This window comes from Pleurodeles waltl, chromosome 4_2 (genome assembly GCF_031143425.1).
Source record: "Pleurodeles waltl isolate 20211129_DDA chromosome 4_2, aPleWal1.hap1.20221129, whole genome shotgun sequence".
Lineage (NCBI taxonomy): Eukaryota > Metazoa > Chordata > Amphibia > Caudata > Salamandridae > Pleurodeles > Pleurodeles waltl.
In genome coordinates, this window is record NC_090443.1 from 967,720,630 (window position 1) to 967,734,444 (window position 13,815).

At 48.0% G+C, this 13,815-nt stretch overlaps 1 pseudogene; it reads left to right on the top strand.

The window, feature by feature from the left end:
- Nucleotides 1-6,810: 6,810 nt before the first annotated feature.
- LOC138294307 (U7 small nuclear RNA) lies at nt 6,811-6,865 on the top strand (annotated as a pseudogene).
- Nucleotides 6,866-13,815: the final 6,950 nt, after the last annotated feature.

Below are 13,815 nucleotides of genomic sequence, written 5' to 3' on the forward strand. Positions count from 1 at the left end.
CCTAAATCTTCCACCAAGGCAACAGAGCAAGCTGCTAATAAAAAATGCAAGGTTGAGATCTGCAGAGGAAGATCGACACGAGCTGGCCACAAAGGCTCAAGCTGATTTGTGCATCTCTTTTTATCAGCCTCCTCCCAGTGACAGTGAAAGCACCTGTAGGAAAGTAGTCTCTTTCTAGCATGGTAACCCACATTATTCTGCCTGTTATTAGTGTGTTTGACTGTGTTCATTGGGATCCTGCTAACCAGGACCCCAGTGATTATGCTCTCTCCCTTCTAACTTGGTAACTGTACATTTTTCCTCCCAAAGTTGGCATACTGGTCCCCCCATGTAAGTCTCTAGTATATGGTATAGGGCATTGGGGTAGCAGGGGATCACTATGGGCTACAGCAGTTATTCTGCCACCCACAGGGAACCCATGCAAAGGGTTCTGCAGGCCTGCCATTGCAGTCTGCTTGAAACAGGTGTATGCACCCGTTTTCGCTACAGGTCAGTGCACCAGTTCGCTATAAGTCACCCCTATGGTAGGCCCTCTCAGCCCAGAGGGTAGAATGCAGGTACCTGTGTGTGACGGCACCCCGCATTAGTAGAGATGCCCCCTCAACCTCCAGGCCCATTTTCATGGACTTTGGGAGTGCGGGGACGCCATTTTACGCATGTACTCTTCATAGGTCACTACCTATGTCCAGCTACATAATAGTAACTCCGAACCTGGGCATGTTTGGTATCAAACATGTCAAAATCATACACCAATACTGTTGCAAGTATTGGAAGTATGATTCCATGCACTCTGGAGGCTCCTAAGAGGACCCCCCGAAATGCTACCACTAGTCTTACATGGTTTTCCGGGCAGTACAAGCTGCTGCTACCGCTCAGACTGGTATCTGCTCTCCTGCTGCTTGATTTGATCAAACCCAAGAAGGCAGAACAAAGGATTTCCTTTGGGAGAGGAAGGTAACACCCTCTCCCTTTGTAAATAGGTTTTACTGGCTTTGGAGGGCTAGACTTACCAAAGCCACTTGTATGTGTTGAAGGGCACATTTGGTGCCGTCCGGGCATAAACACGTGCCCACCAGTTCAGGGACCTCCAGTCCCTGGTCTGGCACGAAACTGGACAATGGAAAGAGGAGTGATCACTTCCCTGTCCATGCTCAGTTCTGCTCCAGAGGGTCCCTGGGTTCTGCCATCTTGTTTCCAAGGTGGTCAGGGAACTCGGGAGCATCTGAGTGGCCAGGTCAGGCAGCTGACGTCAGAGCCCCCTCCTGATAGGTGCTTACCTAGCTAGGTGACAAATCCCCCTTTCAGGGCTATGTAGGGTCTCTCTCTTGCATGGGTCCTCAGCTTCGGCTTGCAAGATTCCAGTAGGGCTCCTCGCAACCTCCACTTCGGCTTCTGGCCTTCAGAACTGCAACTGCAACCTCCAGCACCCGACAACCTGCCTCCAAGAAGAAGACCTCTTCTACAACATTGTTTCCAGGGCTCTTGCCAGCAACTGCAACATGTCCACCGGCTATGCATCCACTGAGGGCAGCGTGTTTTCAGTCTGCACTAGGACAAAAAAGGAATCTCCCTTGGAGTGAAGGAGCAACTCCCCTGCATCCGCAGGCACCTGTTGCAATGACAACCGGCTGCGTGGATCTCCTTTCCTCCTGAGCTGCATGGATCCTGCATCACAGGTGGTGGTCCGGAGTAGTCCTCTTGGTCCTCTCTACTAGCTATCCAACTTTGGTGGAGGTAAGTTCTTGCCTTCCCACGCAGGACAGTACTCCCTTTCACTGAGTCTCTTACAGCTGCCACTGCTTCTTTGCATCTCCTCCAAGGGATCTTCAGGTGATATGTAGCTCTAGTCCCCTTCTGCGTGGGCTCCTTCTGCGACTTCTGTGTCAGGTGGGTGCTGCCTCTGCTCCTGTGGGCTCTCTCTGTCACTGAGGGCCCCCTCTGACTTCCCCTTCTGGGTTGAGTCCTCCTGGCCCTTGCTGTTCCGAGGGCAGCACCACTTTCCCACTAACCACAAATTTGCCTTCGCCAAAGCTTGTTGATGGAATTCCGCCACCGACATCTGTCTGCAATCTGCACTACAGCGTGGGGCATCTTCTTCATCCATCAGTCTGGCCTGTCCTTCCTCACAGTTGACCAACTCCTGCAAGTACAGCTGGGTGGGTAGTAGCTCCTACTCCTCCTGGCCTCCACTGTGAGTTTTGGACTTGGTCCCCTCTCTCCACAGCTCTTCTTCTCCTGGAAACCACCGCTGGTTTCTTGCAGTCTTGTCTGGGTGTCTTCTTTTCTTCTTTTCCTTCCTTTTGGGTGGTTTGGGTAAAATCCAGTGATTTACTCCTTCTTTCCTAGTCTCTTGGGGGTACTGTGTTACTTACCTCTGTGGTTTTCTAGTACTCCCAGCTCCCCTCTACACATTCCACATAACTATGTGGGCGTCCTGTGTTCACATTCCGTTTTATTTGGTATATGGTTTGGGCTCCCCTTAGGGTCACTACTGGTTATCTACATTTGCACCGTTTTCTTACCTTTTCTATGCCTATTACTGTTTACTAGTGTATATAATTAGTGTATTACTTACCTCCTACTGGAGGGTTGCCCTTCCATTATTTTCCGCGATGGCCGTTTGTTAGCTAATATCTGCTCTGTTCTAAGTTTTTTAACCCTGTCCAGCATGGACACCACGCTCTCATTCCAGTGACGTACAAAGAAATGGTGAGGCATTCTGCGCCAGTTAAGCGTTTGGTTTGCTGGCGGCAGATCTTAGGTGGGGCGTGGCCACAGAACAAATATTTGCATATTTTCTCGCAGGGCCCACAACCTATTTCCTTTGTTTCTATATGTTAAATTGTCAATACTGTCTTTCGTTAGTACCCTCAGATCTCGGACTTCTTGCCATTTTACTAGAAGTGAATATGGTTAAAAAAAAAAAAAAAAAAGAACAAGTCCTAATAGAAGTGGGTGTTACTTAACTCTACCCTTATGAATTTGAGGCCTTATATTCAAATCACAGTTCTTTATTATTTGTTTAGAAGGATTTTTGGAAAGAGAAGCCTCTTATTTATGTACCAACAATAGTATTAAAGCATTTTTAAGGACCTATATTCTAGATTTTATTACTGCTGATCATAACGATTTTATAATAGAAAGTGGGTTATAAATATGTTTTGTTGGTATTGTTATTATTCTCTATTGATTTTATGCCAGCAGATGGTTTAGTAAAACGCAATGGGGTACAGTGAAGCACATTCTTTGCTGAAGACTATACAATTTTTGCTTGGTTTGAAAGCCGAGAGGTTTTAGTCTAGGTTACTTTTATTCTAGATTTGCTGGCAACCAGTATTCTTTATGAGAAGTTGGCTTTCCAGGGATAAATACATGATTACAATGTGCTTAACATGTTCAGCAAAACAGACATGCATAGAGTGAGGTAGTGGACCCGAGACCCACATGCTAATGAAACAGACCACACATAAGCAAGCATTATGGGCACTTAAGTGACCATGAACTCGCACACCCAGGGCCTTTTATTGACAGGGTCATCTGGCTGGTGACATCTGGGTTGGATGTTTGTTGAGTGGGTGTAGTCAATGCCCCTAGGAAGGGGCTGCTACATGACGAGTCCAGTAGGTTGGGCCCGACTGGAAACCCAAAGCAGTCCTGGCAGATTTTATCACACCAGTCCCCATCTGCTGCATGTGAGCAAACCTCACCAATACAAGGGGAGACTAGTGAGGACCCTCCCTAAGAAAAGTTGGAAAAATGGCATAAATGGTGCTTTCTACAACACTTTCTTCATAAATATGAGCCCAAGTTTTAAAATTTTTACACAAAGCTCAAGGCAGCTTCTCCGTCTCATTAAGTGGTTTGATCTGGTCAAGTATGCAGAATGGTAAGTTGGCATGGAAGGAATAGCCAACAAATCCATGTTGGTTGTGGGAGTTGATGATATCATTAGCCTAAATCTTCCACCAAGGCAACAGAGCAAGCTGCTAATAAAAAATGCAAGGTTGAGATCTGCAGAGGAAGATCGACACGAGCTGGCCACAAAGGCTCATGCTGATTTGTTCATCTCTTTTTATCAGCCTCCTCCCAGTGACAGTGAAAGTACCTGTAGGAAATTAGCCTCTTTCTAGCATGGTAAACCCCATTATTCTGCCTGTTATTAGTGTGTTTGACTGTGTTCATTGGGATCCTGCTAACCAGGACCCCAGTGATTATGCTCTCTCCCTTCTAACTTAGTAACTGTACATTTTTCCTCCCAAAGTTGGCATACTGGTCCCCCCATGTAAGTCTCTAGTATATGGTATAGGGCATTGGGGTAGCAGGGGATCACTATGGGCTACAGCAGTTATTCTGCCACCCACAGGGAACCCATGCAAAGGGTTCTGCAGGCCTGCCATTGCAGTCTGCTTGAAATAGGTGTATGCACCCGTTTTCGCTACAGGTCACTGCACCAGTTCACTATAAGTCACCCCTATGGTAGGCCCTCTCAGCCCAGAGGGTAGAGTGCAGGCACCTGTGTGTGACGGCACCCCTGCATTAATAGAGATGCCCCCTCAACCTCCAGGCCCATTTTCCTGGACTTTGGGAGTGCGGGGACGCATCTCCTCCATGGGATCTTCAGGTGATATGTAGCTCTAGTCCCCAGCACTCCTTCCTGCGATGCACAGCCCTCTGAGTGGTTCTCCCGCGCTGCGGGATCCCTTTCTGTAGTTCTGCGTGGGCTCCTTCTGCGACTTCTGTGTCCCCGTCCTGTGTGACTCTGGTGGGTGCTGCCTCTGCTCCTGTGGGCTCTCTCTGTCACTGAGGGCCCCCTCTGACGTACCCTTCTGGGTTGAGTCCTCCTGGCCCTTGCTGTTCCAATGGCTTTCCCACTAACCAATTGGTTTACCCAATTTCCCACTAACCACAAATTTGCCTTCGCCAAAGCTTGTTGATGGAATTCCTCCACCGACATCTGTCTGCAATCTACACTACAGCGTGGGGCATCTTCTGCATCCATCAGTCTGGCCTGTCCTTCCTCACAGTTGACCAACTCCTGCAAGTACAGCTGGGTGGGTAGTAGCTCCTACTCCTCCCGGACTCCACTGTGACTTTTGGACTTGGTCCCCTCTCTCCACAGGTCTTCTTCTCCTGGAAACCACCGCTGGTTTCTTGCAGTCTTGTCTGGGTGTCTTCTTTTCCTTCCTTTTGGGTGGTTTGGGGAAAATGCAGTGATTTACTCCTTCTTTCCTAGTCTCTTTGGGGTACTGTGGGCCATATTTATACTTTTTGACGCAAAACTGCGCTAACGCAGTTTTGCGTCAAAAAAATTAGCGCCGGCTAACGCCATTCTGAAGCACCAGGCGGGCGCCGTATTTATTCAATGACGTTAGCCGGAGTTAGCCGCCGGCGCTGCCTGGTGTGCGTAAAAAAAAATGACGTACACCAGGCAGCGCCGGCGTAGGGGAATATGGAGCTTGGGCGCCAAAAAATGGGGCAAGTCAGGCTGAGGCAAAAATATCGCCTCAACCCGATTTGCGCCATTTTTTTCGACTCCCAACCCCCATTGAAATGACTCCTGTCTTAGCAAAGACAGGAGTCATGCCCCCTTGCCCAATGGCCATGCCCAGGGGACTTCTGTCTCCTGGGCATGGTCATTGGGCATAGTGGCATGTAGGGGGGCACAAATCAGGCCCCCCTATGCCACAAAAAATAAAAATAAAAATACTTACCTGAACTTACCTTAAGTTCCCTGGGATGGGTTCCTCCATCCTTGGGTGTCCTCCTGGGGTGGGCAAGGGTGGCAGGGGGTGTCCCTGGGGGCAAGGGAGGGCACCTCTGGGCTCCTTCCGAGACCACAGGTCCCTTAACGCCTGCCTTGTCCAGGCGCTAAAAAACGGCGCAAAAGCGGCTGGACGTCATTTTTTTTGACCCGCCCACTCCCGGGCGTGAATTTTGCCCGGGAGTGTAAATACGGCGCACATGCCTCGGAGTCACTTTTTTAGACGGGAACGCCTACCTTGCATATCATTAACGCAAAGTAGGTGTCCACGCTAAAAAATTACGCAAACTCCATGGACTTTGGCGCTAGACGCGTCTAACGCCAAAGTATAAATATGGAGTTAGTTTTGCGTCGGAATTGCGTAAAAAAATACGACGCAATTCCGGCACAAACAGAGTATAAATATGCCCCAGTGTTACTTACCTCTGTGGTTTTCTAGTACTCCCAGCTCCCCTCTACACATTCCACATACCTAGGTTGGCGTCCTGTGTTCACATTCCATTTTATTTGGTACATGGTTTGGGCTCCCCTTAGGGTCACTACTGGTTATCTACTTTTGCACCGTTTTCTTACCTTTTCTATGCCTATTACTGTTTACTAGTGTATATAATTAGTGTATTACTTACCTCCTCCTGGAGGGTTGCCCTTCTATTATTTTCCGCGATGGCCGTTTGTTAGCTAATATCTGCTCTGTTCTACGTTTTTTAACCCTGTCCAGCATGGACACCACGCTCTCATTCCAGTGATGTACAAAAAAATGGTGAGGCATTCTGCGCCAGTTAAGCGTTTTGTTTGCTGGCGGCAGATCTTAGGTGGGGCGTGGCCACAGAACAAATATTTGCATATTTTCTCGCAGGGCCAACAACCTTTTTCCTTTGTTTCTATGTGTTAAATTGTCAATACTGTCTTTCGTTAGTACCCTCAGATCTCGGACTTCTTGCCATTCTACTAGAAGTGAATATGGTAAACAAAACAAACAAAAAACGAACAAGTCCTAATAGAAGTGGGTGTTACTTAACTCTACCCTTATGAATTTGAGCCCTTATATTCAAATCACAGTTCTTTAATATTTGTCCAGAAGGTTTTTCTGAAAGAGAAGCCATCTATTTATGTATGAACAAAACTATTAAAGCATTTTTAAGTTCTTTATTTTATTACTGCTGATCATAATGATTTTATAATAGAAAGTGGGTTATAAATATGTTTTATTGTTATTTATAGATATTATGCCAGCAGATGGTTTAGTAAAACACAATGTGGTACAGTGAAGCACATTCTTTGCTGAAGACTATACAATTTTGGCTTGGTTTGAAAGCCCAGAGGTTTTAGTCTAGGTTACTTTTATTCTAGATTTGCTGGCAACCAGTATTCTTAATGAGGAGTTGGCTTTCCAGGGATAAATACATGATTACAATGTGCTTAACATGTTCAGCAAAACAGACATGCATAGAGTGAGGTAGTGGACCCGAGACCCACATGCTAATGAAACCGACCACACCTGCGCAAGCAGTATGGCCACTTAAGTGACCATGAACTCGCACACCCAGGGCCTTTTATTGACAGGGTCATCTGGCTGGTGACATCTGGGTTGGAAGTTTGATGAGTGGGTGTAGTCAATGCCCCTAGGAAGGGGCTGCTACATGACGAGTCCAGTAGTTTGGGCCCGACTGGAAACCCAAAGCAGTCCTGGCAGATTTTATCACACCAGTCCCCATATGCTGCATGTGAGCGAACGTCACCAATACAAGGGGAGACTAGGGAGGACCCTCCCTAAGAAAACTTGGAAAAATGGCATAAATGATGCTTTCTACAACACTTTCTTCATAAAGATGAGCCCAAGTTTTTAAATTTTTACACAAAGCTCAAGGCAGCTTCTCCGTCTCATTAAGTGGTTTGATCTGGTCAAGTATGCAGAATGGTAAGTTGGCATGGAAGGAATAGCCAACAAATCCATGTTGGTTGTGGGAGTTGATGATATCATTAGCCTAAATCTTCCACCAAGGCAACAGAGCAAGCTGCTAATAAAAAATGCAAGGTTGAGATCTGCAGAGGAAGATCGACACAAGCTGGCCACAAAGGCTCAAGCTGATTTGTGCATCTCTTTTTATCAGCCTCCTCCCAGTGACAGTGAAAGTACCTGTAGGAAAGTAGCCTCTTTCTAGCATGGTAACCCACATTATTCTGCCTGTTATTAGTGTGTTTGACTGTGTTCATTGGGATCCTGCTAACCAGGACCCCAGTGATTATGCTCTCTCCCTTCTAACTTGGTAACTGTACATTTTTCCTCCCAAAGTTGGCATACTGGTCCCCCCATGTAAGTCTCTAGTATATGGTATAGGGCATTGGGGTAGCAGGGGATCACTATGGGCTACAGCAGTTATTCTGCCACCCACAGGGAACCCATGCAAAGGGTTCTGCAGGCCTGCCATTGCAGTCTGCTTGAAACAGGTGTATGCACCCGTTTTCGCTACAGGTCAGTGCACCAGTTCGCTATAAGTCACCCCTATGGTAGGCCCTCTCAGCCCAGAGGGTAGAATGCAGGTACCTGTGTGTGACGGCACCCCGCATTAGTAGAGATGCCCCCTCAACCTCCAGGCCCATTTTCATGGACTTTGGGAGTGCGGGGACGCCATTTTACGCATGTACTCTACATAGGTCACTACCTATGTCCAGCCACATAATAGTAACTCCGAACCTCGGCATGTTTGGTATCAAACATGTCAAAATCATACACCAATACTGTTGCAAGTATTGGAAGTATGATTCCGTGCACTCTGGAGGCTCCTAAGAGGACCCCCCGAATTGCTACCACTAGTCTTACATGGTTTTCCGGGCAGTACAAGCTGCTGCTACCGCTCAGACTGGTTTCTGCTCTCCTGCTGCTTGATTTGATCAAACCCAAGAAGGCAGAACAAAGGATTTCCTTTGGGAGAGGAAGGTAACACCCTCTCCCTTTGTAAATAGGTTTTACTGGCTTTGGAGGGCTAGCCTTCCCAAAGCCACTAGTATGCGTTGAAGGGCACATTTGGTGCCGTCCGTGCATAAACACGTGCCCACCAGTTCAGGGACCCCCAGTCCCTGCTCTGGCACGAAACTGGACAATGGAAAGAGGAGTGATCACTTCCCTGTCCATGCTCAGTTCTGCTCCAGAGGGTCCCTGGGTTCTGCCATCTTGTTTCCAAGGTGGTCAGGGAACTCGGGAGCATCTGAGTGGCCAGGTCAGGCAGCTGACGTCAGAGCCCCCTCCTGATAGGTGCTTACCTAGCTAGGTGACCAATCCCCCTTTCAGGGCTATGTAGGGTCTCTCTCTTGCATGGGTCCTCAGCTTCGGCTTGCAAGATTCCAGTAGGACTCCTCGCAACCTCCACTTCGGCTTCTGGCCTTCAGAACTGCAACTGCAACCTCCAGCACCCGACAACCTGCCTCCAAGAAGAAGACCTCTTCTACAACATTGTTTCCAGGGCTCTTGCCAGCAACTGCAACATGTCCACCGGCTATGCATCCACTGAGGGCAGCGTGTTTTCAGTCTGCACTAGGACAAAAAAGGAATCTCCCTTGGAGTGAAGGAGCAACTCCCCTGCATCCGCAGGCACCTGTTGCATTGACAACCGGCTGCGAGGATCTCCTTTCCTCCTGAGCTGCATGGATCCTGCATCACAGGTGGTGGTCCGGAGTAGTCCTCTTGGTCCTCTCTACTAGCTATCCAACTTTGGTGGAGGTAAGTTCTTGCCTTCCCACGCAGGACAGTACTCCCTTTCACTGAGTCTCTTACAGCTGCCACTGCTTCTTTGCATCTCCTCCAAGGGATCTTCAGGTGATATGTAGCTCTAGTCCCCTTCTGCGTGGGCTCCTTCTGCGACTTCTGTGTCAGGTGGGTGCTGCCTCTGCTCCTGTGGGCTCTCTCTGTCACTGAGGGCCCCCTCTGACTTCCCCTTCTGGGTTGAGTCCTCCTGGCCCTTGCTGTTCCGAGGGCAGCACCACTTTCCCACTAACCACAAATTTGCCTTCGCCAAAGCTTGTTGATGGAATTCCGCCACCGACATCTGTCTGCAATCTACACTACAGCGTGGGGCATCTTCTTCATCCATCAGTCTGGCCTGTCCTTCCTCACAGTTGACCAACTCCTGCAAGTACAGCTGGGTGGGTAGTAGCTCCTACTCCTCCTGGCCTCCACTGTGAGTTTTGGACTTGGTCCCCTCTCTCCACAGGTCTTCTTCTCCTGGAAACCACCGCTGGTTTCTTGCAGTCTTGTCTGGGTGTCTTCTTTTCTTCTTTCCCTTCCTTTTGGGTGGTTTGGGGAAAATCCAGTGATTTACTCCTTCTTTCCTAGTCTCTTGGGGGTACTGTGTTACTTACCTCTGTGGTTTTCTAGTACTCCCAGCTCCCCTCTACACATTCCACATAACTATGTGGGCGTCCTGTGTTCACATTCCGTTTTATTTGGTATATGGTTTGGGCTCCCCTTAGGGTCACTACTGGTTATCTACATTTGCACTGTTTTCTTACCTTTTCTATGCCTATTACTGTTTACTAGTGTATATAATTAGTGTATTACTTACCTCCTACTGGAGGGTTGCCCTTCTATTATTTTCCGCGATGGCCGTTTGTTAGCTAATATCTGCTCTGTTCTAAGTTTTTTAACCCTGTCCAGCATGGACACCACGCTCTCATTCCAGTGACGTACAAAGAAATGGTGAGGCATTCTGCGCCAGTTAAGCGTTTGGTTTGCTGGCGGCAGATCTTAGGTGGGGCGTGGCCACAGAACAAATATTTGCATATTTTCTCGCAGGGCCAACAACCTTTTTCCTTTGTTTCTATGTGTTAAATTGTCAATACTGTCTTTCGTTAGTACCCTCAGATCTCGGACTTCTTGACATTATACTAGAAGTGAATATGGTTAAAAAAAAAAAAAAAACCAACAACTCCTAATAGAAGAGGGTGTTACTTAACTCTACCCTTTTGAATTTGAGGCCTTATATTCAAATCACAGTTCTTTATTATTTGTTTAGAAGGTTTTTTGGAAAGAGAAGCCACCTATTTATGTACCAACAATAGTACTAAAGCATTTTTAAGGACCTATATTCTAGATTTTATTACTGCTGATCATAACGATTTTATAATAGAAAGTGGGTTATAAATATGTTTTGTTGGTATTGTTATTATTATCTATTGATTTTATGCCAGCAGATGGTTTAGTAAAACACAATGGGGTACAGTGAAGCACATTCTTTGCTGAAGACTATACAATTTTGGCTTGGTTTGAAAGCCCGGAGGTTTTAGTCTAGGTTACTTTTATTCTAGATTTGCTGGCAACCAGTATTCTTAATGAGAAGTTGGCTTTCCAGGGATAAATACATGATTACAATGTGCTTAACATGTTCAGCAAAACAGACATGCATAGAGTGAGGTAGTGGACCCGAGACCCACATGCTAATGAAACCGACCACACCTACGCAAGCAGTATGGCCACTTAAGTGACCATGAACTCGCACACCCAGGGCCTTTTATTGACAGGGTCATCTGGCTGGTGACATCTAGGTTGGAAATTTGATGAGTGGGTGTAGTCAATGCCCCTAGGAAGGGGCTGCTACATGACGAGTCCAGTAGTTTGGGCCCGACTGGAAACCCAAAGCAGTCCTGGCAGATTTTATCACACCAGTCCCCATATGCTGCATGTGAGCGAACGTCACCAATACAAGGGGAGACTAGGGAGGACCCTCCCTAAGAAAACTTGGAAAAATGGCATAAATGATGCTTTCTACAACACTTTCTTCATAAAGATGAGCCGAAGTTTTTACATTTTTACACAAAGCTCAAGGCAGCTTCTCCGTCTCATTAAGTGGTTTGATCTGGTCAAGTATGCAGAATGGTAAGTTGGCATGGAAGGAATAGCCAACAAATCCATGTTGGTTGTGGGAGTTGATGATATCATTAGCCTAAATCTTCCACCAAGGCAACAGAGCAAGCTGCTAATAAAAAATGCAAGGTTGAGATCTGCAGAGGAAGATCGACACGAGCTGGCCACAAAGGCTCAAGCTGATTTGTGCATCTCTTTTTATCAGCCTCCTCCCAGTGACAGTGAAAGTACCTGTAGGAAAGTAGCCTCTTTCTAGCATGGTAACCCACATTATTCTGCCTGTTATTAGTGTGTTTGACTGTGTTCATTGGGATCCTGCTAACCAGGACCCCAGTGATTATGCTCTCTCCCTTCTAACTTGGTAACTGTACATTTTTCCTCCCAAAGTTGGCATACTGGTCCCCCCATGTAAGTCTCTAGTATATGGTATAGGGCATTGGGGTAGCAGGGGATCACTATGGGCTACAGCAGTTATTCTGCCACCCACAGGGAACCCATGCAAAGGGTTCTGCAGGCCTGCCATTGCAGTCTGCTTGAAACAGGTGTATGCACCCGTTTTCGCTACAGGTCAGTGCACCAGTTCGCTATAAGTCACCCCTATGGTAGGCCCTCTCAGCCCAGAGGGTAGAATGCAGGTACCTGTGTGTGACGGCACCCCGCATTAGTAGAGATGCCCCCTCAACCTCCAGGCCCATTTTCATGGACTTTGGGAGTGCGGGGACGCCATTTTACGCATGTACTCTACATAGGTCACTACCTATGTCCAGCTACATAATAGTAACTCCGAACCTGGGCATGTTTGGTATCAAACATGTCAAAATCATACACCAATACTGTTGCAAGTATTGGAAGTATGATTCCATGCACTCTGGAGGCTCCTAAGAGGACCCCCCGAATTGCTACCACTAGTCTTACATGGTTTTCCGGGCAGTACAAGCTGCTGCTACCGCTCAGACTGGTTTCTGCTCTCCTGCTGCTTGATTTGATCAAACCCAAGAAGGCAGAACAAAGGATTTCCTTTGGGAGAGGAAGGTAACACCCTCTCCCTTTGTAAATAGGTTTTACTGGCTTTGGAGGGCTAGCCTTCCCAAAGCCACTTGTATGCGTTGAAGGGCACATTTGGTGCCGTCCCTGCATAAACACGTGCCCACCAGTTCAGGGACCCCCAGTCCCTGGTCTGGCACGAAACTGGACAATGGAAAGAGGAGTGATCACTTCCCTGTCCATGCTCAGTTCTGCTCCAGAGGGTCCCTGGGTTCTGCCATCTTGTTTCCAAGGTGGTCAGGGAACTCGGGAGCATCTGAGTGGCCAGGTCAGGCAGCTGACGTCAGAGCCCCCTCCTGATAGGTGCTTACCTAGCTAGGTGACCAATCCCCCTTTCAGGGCTATGTAGGGTCTTTCTCTTGCATGGGTCCTCAGCTTCGGCTTGCAAGATTCCAGTAGGACTCCTCGCAACCTCCACTTCGGCTTCTGGCCTTCAGAACTGCAACTGCAACCTCCAGCACCCGACAACCTGCCTCCAAGAAGAAGACCTCTTCTACAACAATGTTTCCAGGGCTCTTGCCAGCAACTGCAACATGTCTACCGGCTATGCATCCACTGAGGGCAGCGTGTTTTCAGTCTGCACTAGGACAAAAAAGGAATCTCCCTTGGAGTGAAGGAGCAACTCCCCTGCATCCGCAGGCACCTGTTGCAATGACAACCGGCTGCGTGGATCTCCTTTCCTCCTGAGCTGTATGGATCCTGCATCACAGGTGGTGGTCCGGAGTAGTCCTCTTGGTCCTCTCTACTAGCTATCCAACTTTGGTGGAGGTAAGTTCTTGCCTTCCCACCCAGGACAGTACTCCCTTTCACTGAGTCTCTTACAGCTGCCACTGCTTCTTTGCATCTCCTCCAAGGGATCTTCAGGTGATATGTAGCTCTAGTCCCCTTCTGCGTGGGCTCCTTCTGCGACTTCTTTGTCAGGTGGGTGCTGCCTCTGCTCCTGTGGGCTCTCTCTGTCACTGAGGGCCCCCTCTGACTTCCCCTTCTGGGTTGAGTCCTCCTTGCCCTTGCTGTTCCGAGGGCAGCACCACTTTCCCACTAACCACAAATTTGCCTTCGCCAAAGCTTGTTGATGGAATTCCGCCACCGACATCTGTCTGCAATCTACACTACAGCGTGGGGCATCTTCTTCATCCATCAGTCTGGCCTGTCC